The sequence below is a fragment of the Chinchilla lanigera genome, unplaced genomic scaffold (genome assembly GCF_000276665.1).
Source record: "Chinchilla lanigera isolate Chin_1 unplaced genomic scaffold, ChiLan1.0 scaffold00034, whole genome shotgun sequence".
NCBI lineage: Eukaryota > Metazoa > Chordata > Mammalia > Rodentia > Chinchillidae > Chinchilla > Chinchilla lanigera.
The window spans coordinates 4,374,533-4,388,179 of record NW_004955435.1 but is presented as its reverse complement, the minus strand read 5'-3'; the positions used below and the strand labels follow the sequence as shown (position 1 = coordinate 4,388,179).

General features: G+C 36.3%; 1 pseudogene; it reads right to left on the bottom strand.

Annotated features, from left to right (window-relative positions):
• Positions 1–1,669: 1,669 nt before the first annotated feature.
• LOC102021591 overlaps positions 1,670–13,647 on the bottom strand; it is a 16,775-nt pseudogene continuing 4,797 nt past the window's right edge.

The following is a 13,647-nucleotide window of genomic DNA, read 5'->3' as shown; positions in this document are numbered from 1 at the left end:
TGTTTTCCATTTTATTAGAATGCAGGTTCTCAAAGTAGGTATTGATGATCTTCTGGATTTTTGTCAGATCTGTTGTGATTTCACCCTTTTCATTCTTAGTTGCATGGACTGGAGTCCTTTCCTTTTTTTTTTTATAAGGTTAGCTAAGAGTTTGTTGATTTTATTTACTCTTTCAAAGAACCAACTCTTTGATTCATTGATTCTTTGCATTTTTTTTTAGTCTCCATTGCATTAATTTCTGCTCTGATCTTTATCATTTTCTCATACAAAGAAGGGAGCATGAGGTTCAATAGCAGGTTGTTTATTTGAGTTCACTGTGTTTTTCTGATATGGGAATTCACCACTATAAATTTTTCTTGTATGACTACTTTCATTGTATGTTCCCATATGTTGTATGGGCATTATCTTTTAATTGTAGAAACTGTCTAATTTCTTCTTCAACGTTATCTGTGACTCAATCATTGTTCAGGAGAGTGTTACTGAATTTCCATGTGTTTATGAAGTTTTCGTGTTTTCTTTTGCCATTGATTTTCAATTTCATTACACTATAGTGTAATAGTACACATGGGATAACTTCAACTCATTTGCATTTAGTTAAACATGTTCTATGGGCTACTATGTGGTCTATTTTGGAGAAAGTCCAATGTGCATCTGAGAATAATGTGTATTCTAATGTTGTAGGGTGGAACAAGTACATTTGTTCCAAAGTTTGGTTTAGTTCTGATATTTCTTTGTTCATTTTTTGTGTAGTTGATCTATTTATGACAGTGGGGTATTGAGGTCCTCCATTACAATTGTATTAATGCTTATTTGATTTTTCATGTCTATTTCAGTTTTATATAGTTGTGTACACTGGTGTTTGGTGCATATATATTTATGATTGTCATCTCTTCCTTTTGGATTGTTTCTTCATAAGGATGTAGTGACCTTCTTTGTTTTTCTTAATCAGTGTTGGCTTGAAATTCACTTTGTCTGCAAGAAAAATAATACCCCCCCAGTTTCTTTCCAGCTTCCTAGCAGATGGGGTATTATTTTCCATCCTTTGATTTCTCAGTCTATGGATTTATTTTTGAATTAAATGTATTTCTTTACATTTAATTCAAAACTGGAATTCATGGTTCAGTAAATTTACTGAAATTTACATTTCAGTATGTAGCATATTGCTGGATCTTGCTTCTTTTTTTTTACGCAAAAAATAACATTCATTAATTTAGGCTGTACAAAATACTTAGTCAAACCAAAACAATTACCAAAAACTTAGGTAAAATCTTACATTCTAGATAAGACAGAAGACTGCCTTTAGCGTAAGACACAACAGAAATGCAAAGTGGCTGCCGTTTCCTGTTATAAGACAGCCTGCCCTTTGGGGATCCGAGGTGTGAGGCACTGCAGTTGATCTAATGTTGCTTATGCCAGGCCAGCCCACTGCCCATGACTCAGCTGTAATAACAGCTTCTTTGTTATTAAAGCAACAGAAACCTTGGCATAAAAGTTCAAAAAAGCCCAAAGCCCTCAATCCTTCCTGGAGGTGGCAGTAAGCTATAGGTCTGCAGCACGTCTCGGACTGGAAACTAAAATCACTCTGCTATAGTCTTTTTTTTTTTTTTTCCTGGTATCAGGAATCGAACTCACGACCTTGCGCTTGTCCGGCAGGCACCGTACCGCTGAGCTAAGTCCCCAGCCCCTCTGCTGTAGTCTTTTGAGCACTGGTAGCATTTTCCAAAATTTTCCTTTTCCATTCTTCATAATCCTGTGTCACGTCTTCATCTCTCTGTCGTTTATGTGGGATTTCTTCTACTTTCTTTATTTCCTCTGCTAGTGATTCAACCACTGAATTCTTTTTCTTCCATGGAGGACTAGCTAAATCTCTAAGCTCTTTGTCAGTCTGCTGTCCGGTCTTCTCTAGCTGTTTACACAACCGGTCAAATATGGCTTTTTTCACACCGGCTGTTGCTACCATTTTGTTTTTATCCACTTTTAGTTTTAGAATCTTGCATGCTGAAAGTAGTGCAGCGGTGGTGAAAAGTGGCCTGGATACGTCAAGATCTACTTGTGGTGTCTGGGCAAGACTGGACTCATAGCTTTGTAGTATCTTTGAAGCCGTGTTCACTGCTCTGTACAGCTGAACTGTACAGCTGTCTTTTATCTCAATATTTGAATTCATATCCAGTAAATACTCAACGGATTTAAGACAGCTCTGATACATCTTGTTCAATCCAGAAAGTTTAATTAAGTAAACCCTGTCCAAGGGGCATTTCATACAGGCAGCTGCAAGGTCCAAGCACATGATGGTATTGCTAGTTTCTGTGGTATCTGCAGACAGACCAGTATACTTCACCTGAGACAGTAGCAAGTATTCCTCTTCTTTCCTCAGCACACTGGGTTTGGCGAGGCCCAGGAGAGGGGCGAGGCGCTCGATCAGTCCTGGCAGGGACAGGAGCAACTCAGTCTTGCTTCTTGATCCATTCTGCCAGTCTGTTTCTTTCCAGTGGTGAATTGAGACCATTGACATAAACATTGATGACTACAACTTGTATGTGTTGACTTATCCTTGTCATATTATTAGGTTAATTTAAAAAGACTGGGAAATTACAATTTTCATCAGTTGTTGGTCGTAGCTTTTTTCTACTGTTATAATGTATATACCTTTCTTCCACCTTCTCATTGAGTGAAAATTCTTCATTGTAGAATTCCTGCCAGTCTTATTGTATATTTCCCTTATGAATTGATAAAAAATATAATGAAATATATATTGAATGTGAGTTGAATTTCTATATCAACATATCAAGATGAAAAAATATAAAAGGCACTGGATCATTGAAAAAGAAGTGGAATAATAAAATTCGGAATTTTTTGAAGATTTGCTAAAATAGCAAATGCATCAATACTTGCAAGAGTCAAAGCTTTAAAAACATTTATGCTGTAGCCTTATCTGGCAGTGACAGATTAGTAAATGTGTGCCAAAGCATTTCAATTCAAATAAGATTTGAGAGTTATTAATGAATAATATATATGATGTATCAAAATATGATAAAATAATTTTAGACATAATATTTATATTATGTTTTGAAACAAGCAAAAGTTCATTTAATGCTGAGGTGGAATGATGATTTGACAGTCTCTCAAGGCCTATTCTAGAATTCTAGTTCCATAATTTTTGCATGCTTAGATTTATATTATTTTCCTTAGTGACTGTCATAGCATCAGCTATATCCCTGTCGCTTGCAATAAAGAAATGTATACATGGACTAAAACAAATAACTTGAACTGATTATGCTTTCTGTATTAACAGGATATTTTAGGTAAAATATTTTGTGTTAATTGAAGAGATAACCCCGGTTGAAATGTATACAATCAGTCTTAGCTAACTCAGCAGCTCTGCATTGAGATGTACCACGTGTGGGAGGGCACACTGGACACTGAAGAGGTTATGAAGATGCACAGTTGGGTTCTGTCTCTGGGTTGTGCCCTCTAATGTTGCTATACAAATCGTATATGTGTTATGATCTGAGCAATTAGCTGTAAAACAGAAATGACAGCGCAGGATAATGCGTAACAGATGACACGTGATGGAGAGTGTCTCTACTGGGAGCAGAGACGGACGTTTGTGTTGTGAAGACGGTAGAACACTTTCTCCAGGGTGGGAGCATTGAGATATTTGGGGAGCATTTTTGCTATGAATGGGTTCATATACACAGAACTGCTCCCCATATAAAGAAAAGAGAGAAACTATTTTTAAAATGAGTTATTTTACATAACTCATTTGTTTAAATTAGGATCAACCCAAAGCTGGTGATAAGGCTTTTGCACAAGTCATGACCTTGGCCACTTTGCCCTTTATGTGGATGGGGTGTGTTGTAGGCTAGTAACCTGATGTATGTTGCAAATTAGTTCAGGGGTCAGAATTTGTGGAACTGCATTTGTACATAGCTACTGTGTTTTTTTCTAGGAAGTGTTGACCTAATGATTTATAGTCTTGTATATACATTTTTCATAGATACTTAGTAAAACTGACCTCATTGTTTAAATATTCCTTCACAGAATTTTTAGTAAAGCTCCTCACACAAATCAGAATTTAGGAGAGTTTACATAGAAAAGTTACATAACCGGAATTCCAGACATGTTCTATGCAGATATTTGACTCTATGTAACTTTCACCGAGTATGTCTGATTTGCCTTTACCAATTTATGTTAACTTTAATTTTCCACTTCAGTGCAATTTATCAGGCTGTTGGAGAATCTAGCGTTCACTGCTTTCCCAATCAGTTGTACCTAAAGTATCATAAATGAAGAAAAATTTCCAACTAGTTGAAGGAGGTGACAAAGCTACCATCTAGAAGCACCATCTGTTGAGATTGCAGATTTGAAATCTTTCAGCCTATTTTGTAAATCAGTAGCTGTTACCTGGGTAAATATTCTCAAGCAACTTCAGGAGAAAGCATATGTTGCAGACTAGGTTTTTTTTTTCTTTTTCTTTTTTTCTTGCTTTTTTTTCTGGTACCAGGAAGTAAACTCACGACCTCATGCTTGCCAGGCAGGTGCTGCACCATTGAGCTAAATCCCCAGCCCCTCAGACTAGGATTTTGTAATGAAATTTGAATTAGTTCCAGGACTCTACATCTCTGAGATTAAAAAAAGACACAAATGTGATACAGTGATGGAGATTTCTATTTGGAAAAATACTCGTTTAACACAGTGAATACAAGAATATTCATTAAATGGTGCATTAGAAAATGGATTGCTAAACATAAAACTGCTGTTAAGATCCTTGCCTGGCAGGGAGAGAACTATTTGGCTTTCTGACTCGTGGAAGATTAGTGTGTGGAAAGGGAATACGGTTTAGAATTTGACAGAGACAGGCTCAAACTCACTCTGTGCCTTACGAGCTGCATGACCTTGAGCACGTTACTTCCCCTCTTGGGGGTTTGCTCCCTTCTGTAAAATGAAGCAGATGCTACTTGTCCTTAAGAGCCTAGTATATTGCTCTGTAAATGTCAGTGCTCCACAGTGAGCAAATGCTCCCTCTAACAAGTACATGATCAAACACTGTCATGCATTTTGGAAAACAAGACTTCTAAAAGTAGAATAAAGAGTAGTTTTAGGTGGCTTTAAAAATATGTCCGGAGGAAAGATTTTCACAAACCTCCGCAGTCAGAAAGTAAAATCAGTCAAGTGAGAAATGACTTTTATTTTCAAAAGAGAGTTTGGCTGAAAATGAAAGAAACTATAGGTGGTATTAGAGAACAGAGTAGTGATTGTTAGAGACATTAGTGGCAAAACTTGAATGTCATGTTGTCTTTGGATCCTAAATTTACCACAATAACCTTATGTAAAGATTCTCTTTGTGGAAGAGGCTGACCAGCTCCTGAATACAGATGCTGGGATATCTTAGGACAGGAAAGGGTACTTCACAGGCTACTTGGGACTAGGCCTGGAGATCGTCTCCTACGCTGATATGCTTACTGACCATGTTTCTGTGAGTCAGAAAGTCTGAGATTTTCGAAGGGCCTGCTTTTGGAACCCTTTTTAGAGTAATTTGATAGAAAAATTTGAAAACTATTTCCTCATCTGCTTCCAGAAGTTTGGCTTCAGGCATTTCACTGTTTGAGCTGAAGTATTATCATTTTTAGTTGCTCTCTTTTGAAATGTACAAAACCAATGAGAGGGTTTAATGAACCCAATTTTTGTCCCTTTTCTTAATCTTCCAGTGTAATGAGGCACCAACTTGAGCCTGTGCTTTGTTCTCTTTCAGGATTCAGGCAGGCTGGGCACATGATGTGATAAACAATATATGGTGAATATTTAAATTAAAAAATCACAACAAAAGACATTGCCATTAACCCCCTAAAGCAATCCATTCTTGCTTCAAGCATATGTATCCTATCTTTCTTGCCATTTTCGGAAGCGGTTTTGGAAGTCCTCTTTCACGAGGCTCACTAGTTGTGCTGTCCTGGCTGCCTCTATATTCTGAATTGATTCAAAATATTTACCTTTAATATTCATTTTGAGGAAGAGCCAGAAGTCCCACAGTGCCAGATACAGGTAGGTCAATGAGGACACACCATAATATTTTTATGAGCCTGTCTCTTGGTTGAATGGCATTTGGTGGCGTGTTCACTGTATTTTTGGTCATACCTCATAACGACACCCGTGAAGGAGGACTTCTAGACATGCTTCAGAAAGAGGCAAGAATGATGGTGTGTGTGTGTCTGAAGTGAGAGAGAGTAAAACGAAGGGGTAATGGCGATGTGTCTTTTACTGTAACAAACTTTTAAAGAAAACATTTGCCATATATTTTGAGTATACCTCATTTGTCTGATGAGACGGTGGGGCAGTTGACAGAGTCATGTGACAGAGCTAAGAATGTCAGGTGAAACATTCACTTAAAAGCAGAAGGAGCCAGAGCCCCTTCTTAGCTGAGTCATAAAGGCTTTAGCCATTGAAGAGGAAAAATGATTCTAAAAATAAAAGCATGGCATTTGGCCATTGATATTTTAATTTTTTAAAGGGAGAAAAAACCAAGTAAAAATGATACAGAATTTCAAAACCAGATGATGGGAAATTAACAGTGGTTATTATATTGTGGGCCATTGATAGAAACAGAAAACAAGTATGAGGTTTCAGATGGAAACAATTCCTCTGCTGGGATCTGGGCTAGAGGCCGTCCTTGTTCTCTCTTGGCAAAGAACTGGGATGCATTTTGTCCCTGCCTTGTGAGTCTGTGGAGGCTGAGTTTAGCACTAGTTTGTCTGGTGGAGGGAATTTCAAGACAACACAACATCCAGGCAGTAGCGTGGGTGTTGCTGATGGCTTTTAGCCAAATTTACTGTGAGAACTAGGAACAAAGAGGAGCAGAGCAGAAAGAGTTGGAAAACCTGCATTTGTCTAGAAAAGGAAAGTGTTTAAAGGTGTTGCCAAAAAAGGTGCAATTGCTAAAAGCACCATCATCATTAGAAAGAAGCCAAGCACTTTGCACTGGGACAGTAGGAAATGTATTTGAATGAGGTCAGGAATTAACAAGACCCCATCCATTAAGTGCACAAAAGTTTAAAAGTGTAAATTCATTTCAAACACTTCCCTTTGAAAAGAGTGCCTCAGATCAGCCTATTCACACAGGGCCACCAAAGAAATGTTGCCCTGGTATTGAATTTTCTGTGTGCAGCAGAAGTGCTCAGAAGCTGCTACGGTTCAAGTGACACCAGTAGAACTAGCACTGGTAAACAGGTCTTGCACTGTCCAGGAGATTCTGTTTTGCAGGCGTGGAATGTGCAACATTAGGGAGTCATGAGGCTTCCATAGAGATTTCAAAGGACAGCCTGGGAGACCATGCAGTATGTGGCGAGGTCAGAGTCCCTGAAAGCATCTTCTGACATAACAGTTAGCAGTGAACCTGTGAGAGTGAAGTTAAAGCTGCATGGAGAACCCAAAAAAGCTAAGGATGCCAGAAACATGAAACACCTGGTGAAGGAAACCCCAGGCAGTGAGAAGAGCTGGACTAAGAGAGAGGCTATGTCAGCTGCAGCCAGTTAGGCTGTAGGGACAGGTGCCCAGGACCTTTGGATCTCACATGCTGCCACAATATGACCCAGATGCTAGGAATGGAGCTAAAGGATTTAATGTCTGCCATTTTGCCATGCTAGGTTACAGTCTTGGTTTAGTTCTAGCCCTCCTTTCTATGCTTCTATTTCTCCCTTTTGGAATGGGAATATTTACCCTGTGAGATTACATGCTGGAAGTGTATGGCTTTCTTTTTGAGTTTTACAGGGGCTCACTATTTGGAGTTTTCCTTGAGTCTCAGAGGAGACTTTGGGCTTTTGGGAAATCTTGGAATGGTTAAGACTTCGGAAACCCTTTGAGATGGACTTAAACACATCTTGCAGTCTGAGGTAGACATGAGGTTTTCGAGGCCAGGGACAGAACGCTATAGTTTAGGTACGTACTCCCTGAAGGCCTGTGTGTTAAAGGCTTAGGCCCAGGCCCATGGAGTTGTTGAAACTTTTTGCTTCTACCATCAAACAATTTAAAAAGCTCAAGAGGAGAAGAAAAATCTGTTCTACTCATCCATATTTTTACTTACTATAGTCTTCCTTCATGATATTCCAAGGATCTGCTCATTTTATTAGAGAACTTAATTTAGCTATTCTTCTCAATGAATACATCTGTGAATGACACATTTTCTTAGTGTTCTTTCACATGTGTGTCTTGATTTGTCTGTCATTTCTGAAGGATGTTATCTTAGGATATTGGATTCTGGGTTGATAATTCTTTACTTACAGCCCTTGAAAATTGTTCTAGTTTTTTATGGCCTCCATTGTTTCTGGTGAGAAATCCAAATTCAAGTAAGTTGTCATTCAAATTATTTTTCTCCTATGGGTAACATACAGTTTCTCCCTCTGCCTTGAAAGTTTTTGATTGTGATTAATTGATGATTGATTTAGTATAACGCTGAGAACTGAACTCAGGGAATGCTGAGACACATCCCCATTCCATTTTAAATTTTATTTTGAGACAGAGTTTTCTAACTTGCTCAAGCTGGCTTTCAATTTGCAATCCTCATGCTTTAGCTTCCCAAGAAGCTGGGATTATAGGTGCATGTCACCATACCTGGATGTATTTAGTTTTTACAAGTTTGATTATGATGTGTCTTGGCATGAGATTTCTCTGAATTTATCTTGTTTGATGCTTTCTTAGCTTGTTGATTCTGCAGTTTACGTCTTTTGTCAAACTTGGGAAGTTTTCATCATCTATTTCATTGATTTCTCTTTTAATCTTGTACCTTCTCCTCCTCTTTGCAGTGCTCTAGTAACATGAATGTTAGATCTTTTGTTATAGTATAGTTAGGCTTTAAGAATCTTTTTAAAAATTCTATTTTCTTTGATTTCAGGTAGAATAATTCTTAGTATTTTATCTTTCAGTTCACTAATTCTTTCCTCTGTCCCCTCATTCTGGTTTGAGCTTATCCTTTGAGTTTTAAAATTTGGGTTATTTCCTGTAAGAAAAATTCATTTTATTTATTTTTCATTTTTCTTTTTTTATTTTAAAAATTAAAAAACTGACAAAACAACAATGAAGACAAAATCAAAACAACACAGAAACAACAAAAATGATACATGACCTCAAAACAAAATGATAGGAATTTACAGTGGTTACTACATTACGTACTGTGGTTTATCTTTTATTTTCTTGTGAACTCTTTCACTGATTTCAAGCGTACATATATGTGCATGCTGAGAGTAAGGGGGATAGACAAGGTTAGGAACAAAATGACAAGGGTTTAGATGAATCACTAGGGAATATTTTAAAAAGGACAAAATAAAATGGAGTAGAAGGCCTATTTATGGTTGAGTATTATAATTTTTTATTTTTTACTTTTTTTGAGTATTATACATTTTTGATTGAAAATTCTGCAAAGTTTTTCCATTTTTGTGCTCCTTCAGCCTCACTACATCCTAATCCATTGCTCACTTTGAGAGAAATAAGAAAAGAGTCCAGGCCTACATAGCTAGTGAGTGGTCTGACTCCGAAGTCTGTTCCCTTTCCATTGAGAGAACAAGCAACTGTGAGGTTAAATATTAGATACGTGATACCGTTAGACATGATTATAGTAGATTTAGGAGAAGGAAGATGAAATGAGTGTAGATGTAAGGATTTGGGAGGACTGGAAGAAGAGTGGAGGTTAGGGGTCTTTTTGTTTTGTTTTTGCTAACTTATACAACAATTGACTAAATTATCAGTGTTATATTTCCTAATGCTATAATGATAATATTTGCATTACAGGATTTTTGTAAGAATACTATGGCCTAATAGCTATAAAACATTTAGGTTAGTGCACAAATATTCGTGTATGTTCATAGTTAATTTCAATTAATGTCTTTGAACATGATTACTGTAATGTTTTTGTTTATCATAAAGAAGCCAGGTTAGAATCACGGAAAATTACTATTTTTTAAAAAGTAGAATTCTTTCATAGTGAAACTTGAAAAATTTTATTTGCATTTGTTTTGTGTGTCACAAATCCCTGGAAAAGCAAACAGGAATTTCACAGTGATGGTTCTTTGCTGCAGGACAGGAGGCAGTGGTGCTGGTCATGGGTTTGTAAAAAGGGGCAGATGGGTTGCAGACGGATTTTTACTACCATCATTTTACAATCTTTAAGGTTTGATTTCTCTAGATGTATTATATTTTTTTAAAATGTATTTTTGTAAAGTTAAAGCTAGGGGAGAACAAACTGGAACTGTAAACTGTAAAAATTTCCTAGTTCCCTTCCCTAGAAGTCTTCCACTAGAGGATTGATGCCCATTAACCAAAGATTTTTTTCTCTTTTGGAGGTTCTGGGGATCCAACCCAGGGCTTCATGCATACTGAGCAAGCACTTTACCACTAAGGTACATCTTCAGCCCCGCCAAAGATATTTTAGAGATATTCCTTCCAAGGACAGGAAGCATTTGATTGCCTCATGTTGTGATTACTTAAATTGTAGGTGTTTTCTCTATTCTCCTAGACTTTAATCAGTCACCATCCACAATGTACATGCTATAGTGAGTTTGTTTAATTAGTCAGAAGTGACAATTTTCCTTGAATTGTTTTTTTTTTTGCTTTTTACATATAGTAGATTAGTTTTAATAGTTAAGAGAGATTTACATTGAAGAAGAGATTTAGATCAACAACAAATCATTAAACAAACATTGAAAATATTGTTCTGACAGTGTCCTCCTGGAAAATAAGACCCCATATTTGATGAATGCAGAGCAACCTATTGACTCACATTGATACCATCTTACAGCCAATTCTGTCTGTCAGTTTTCCTTTCGTAATAGAGAGAGATTGGCCAATATCCGAGTGCAGCTAATAGTTTTGTGCTAATGTGTGGAAAGACCCTAAATTGGGCTGCTTATCTGTCTTAGCTTGACTTTTGTTCTGGTTTTCAAACCTTGTTTTGGATCCTAGATCTGGTGTCATTGCCCTCTTGTCTGTTGATAGTCATGTGAACTATGCTCTTTGGCTAGGTTTGGTATTTGTTTTCTCTCTGTTCATCATTCTATTTTCTTTTGCCAAAGGGAAAAGTACTTCCTAAAGAAAATAGTCTTGTAAATCATTGTTTTTATAGAGTTGCCTCTGTAATTACTGCAGCATTAAATTTTATTCTCTGTGCAGTAGTGGCAATGCCGCATGGTATAAAAGAGCTGTTGTTAGCATCGTCCAGCGAACCCAGTAAGAGTGTGGAATCTGTGACCTTTACAATATGTTGGAATTGTAAAGGTCGTTTCATTGACATATCACTGTATTGAACACATTTCACCAGGCTTGATCAAAATAAACCAGTTATGCAAAGGTAGGGTGTGGCAAATAAATATTCTCCTGAGTGAGTTCTTCTGGGATATGAATATTGCTAAGAACATATTGGAAAAGTTTTACTGGTATTGACTTCACTTAACTACAGATTGTTAGTAAATGACTCACCTTTTAGAAGTAAATGAATCTTTTCAAGTTAGTTTTGGCACTCAGCAGTGTACCAGAGACATTCACTGCTAAGTGAGTTAAGCAATTTCTGATTGGATTTCCAGCAACTTCAAAAGCACACATTACTGGACACTAGTTCAATCACACCCATCCTATATTATATCAAATAGAATCCAAAATAAACCTTAGGTTAATCGGCGTTTATATGATACATCTTTCTATGGTGTTTGGGGATTGGGATATTTTTATCAGCAGCTTTTGAGAGAGTATCTTTATGAATTAAACATTTTAATGTTGAAGTTTGGATTTTACAAATAAAAATTTTCCCAAGGATTGAGTTTATTCCTCATTGATTAGTCAGTACCACATCCCTGGGGAAAAATTTCCCTAAATTCAGTACTTCTTGGTCACATTTATTTTGATAAAAATATTAAATGGAGTCATATACCTAACATTTGTTACATTTTATTCCTTAAAATTTAAGTAATATTTAAAGGCTTATCAAAGCAATTGTAAGATACTTTTTGCTTTGAGTTTTATAGGCTAATAAGTTGTCATATTTACAAGAACTGAAGCAAAAAAAAAAAAAAAAAAAAAGGGGCTAAGATTAAAAAAGGAACATTCCCTTCTTTCTGTAGATGAACCATGACCTATCTTCTGCCAAAAAAAAAAAAAAAAATACAGGGGCTTGGGATTTAGCTCAGCGGCACAGCTCCTGCCCAGCAAGTGCAAGGTCTTGAGTTCAATCTCTGGTATGGGGTGGTGGTGGGGAGACAGTATTTGAAGCACTATTTAAATCCAGAAGAATATAGCCATTTTTTGCCACTAACAAAATAAATAGCATACTCATATGACTACTATATATTTGATGCTAATTTGTTTTAGTTAAAAATAGTTTACTAGGAGAATAATTTCCACAGTTTGTTTTAGAATTCAGGAAAATGGTAATTAGGCTAATTATAAAATTGTTGGACTGCAGCTAAGAATTCTACCATTTTATTTTCTTTTAGCAGTGATTGTTATAGAAGATACTGCTAAGGTTAGAGATTATCCTTCCTTGAAATAGATTTGCTTGGGAACTTTGGAATTCCTTCATCTGCCTACTCCATTTATTTTCTGTTCTCCATCTTTTGTTAGAGCCTCCCACCATATCATCTTACATCCTTCCTGTATTTTCCATCCTTCTCTTTCTCCATGCATTATACTGATTGCTTTATCACAGTTTTGCTTTTAGTTCATTAATTATTTTCTCAGAGGCGCATAATCTCATTTGAGACTCATAGTTTTAAATAGTAGTTATTATATTTTTCACATCCAAAATCCTGCTTGGTCTTTTTTTTATAATTCTTTCTGGTCTGTCAAAGGTCTTAATTTTGTGATCCTTTTGAACATATTAATAAACTGTATATAACATATTATAACTGTATGGAAGATTTTCATCCCTGTAACCATAAATCTGTTGTCTCTTATTTCTCTTGGTCTTTGATTATATTGCCCAGGGACTATCACTGTGCTGTACAATGTATCTGAAAAGCTGTGAAGCCCTCTGCTTTATTAATGGTGTGTTTTCTTCTGGCAAGAAGCTAGGGGCATTGTTCATTTCACATCATCTTTTTTGAATTGTAGAAATTAATATGGTGTGAAACTGTCTTCCTGCTTCTAGGGTGATTGAACCATCTCTAGTTTATACTCCTTTCTAGGCCTCAGCACTTTGCGGTCTTAAACTAAAATATGGGGCATTTTACCGAGCAAGTTTGTTTTTCTAGACTGTAAAGCTTTCAAAAGTCTTTGTATGGCATCTCAGCTGCTTTTCTATAAGAGGAAAAAGTCTCCTGGAAATGGACCCTGGATGCAAAGCCTACTTGTCTACATTTATTTCTTCTCCATGATCAGTTTGTACTTATGGACATAAGTACATATAAATAAAAAAGTACTGGTAAATAAAAAAAATCTTGTCTACCTAAGCCTTAGTCTGGTCATTTCCCTTTCCTTTTCCTCAAAAGTTTACTTTTTAAAAACATGTGGATAAAATTTTAAAAATCTGTGCTGGATCTAGTCATTCTATGACCATATAATAATGTTGCCTTGATAGGTGTGGAAGAGTTATATAATTTTACAAAGCATTTCTCTTGATCTTATTGACATTTTGTCAGAATAAACATTTTTTAAATTTAAAAATTTATATTT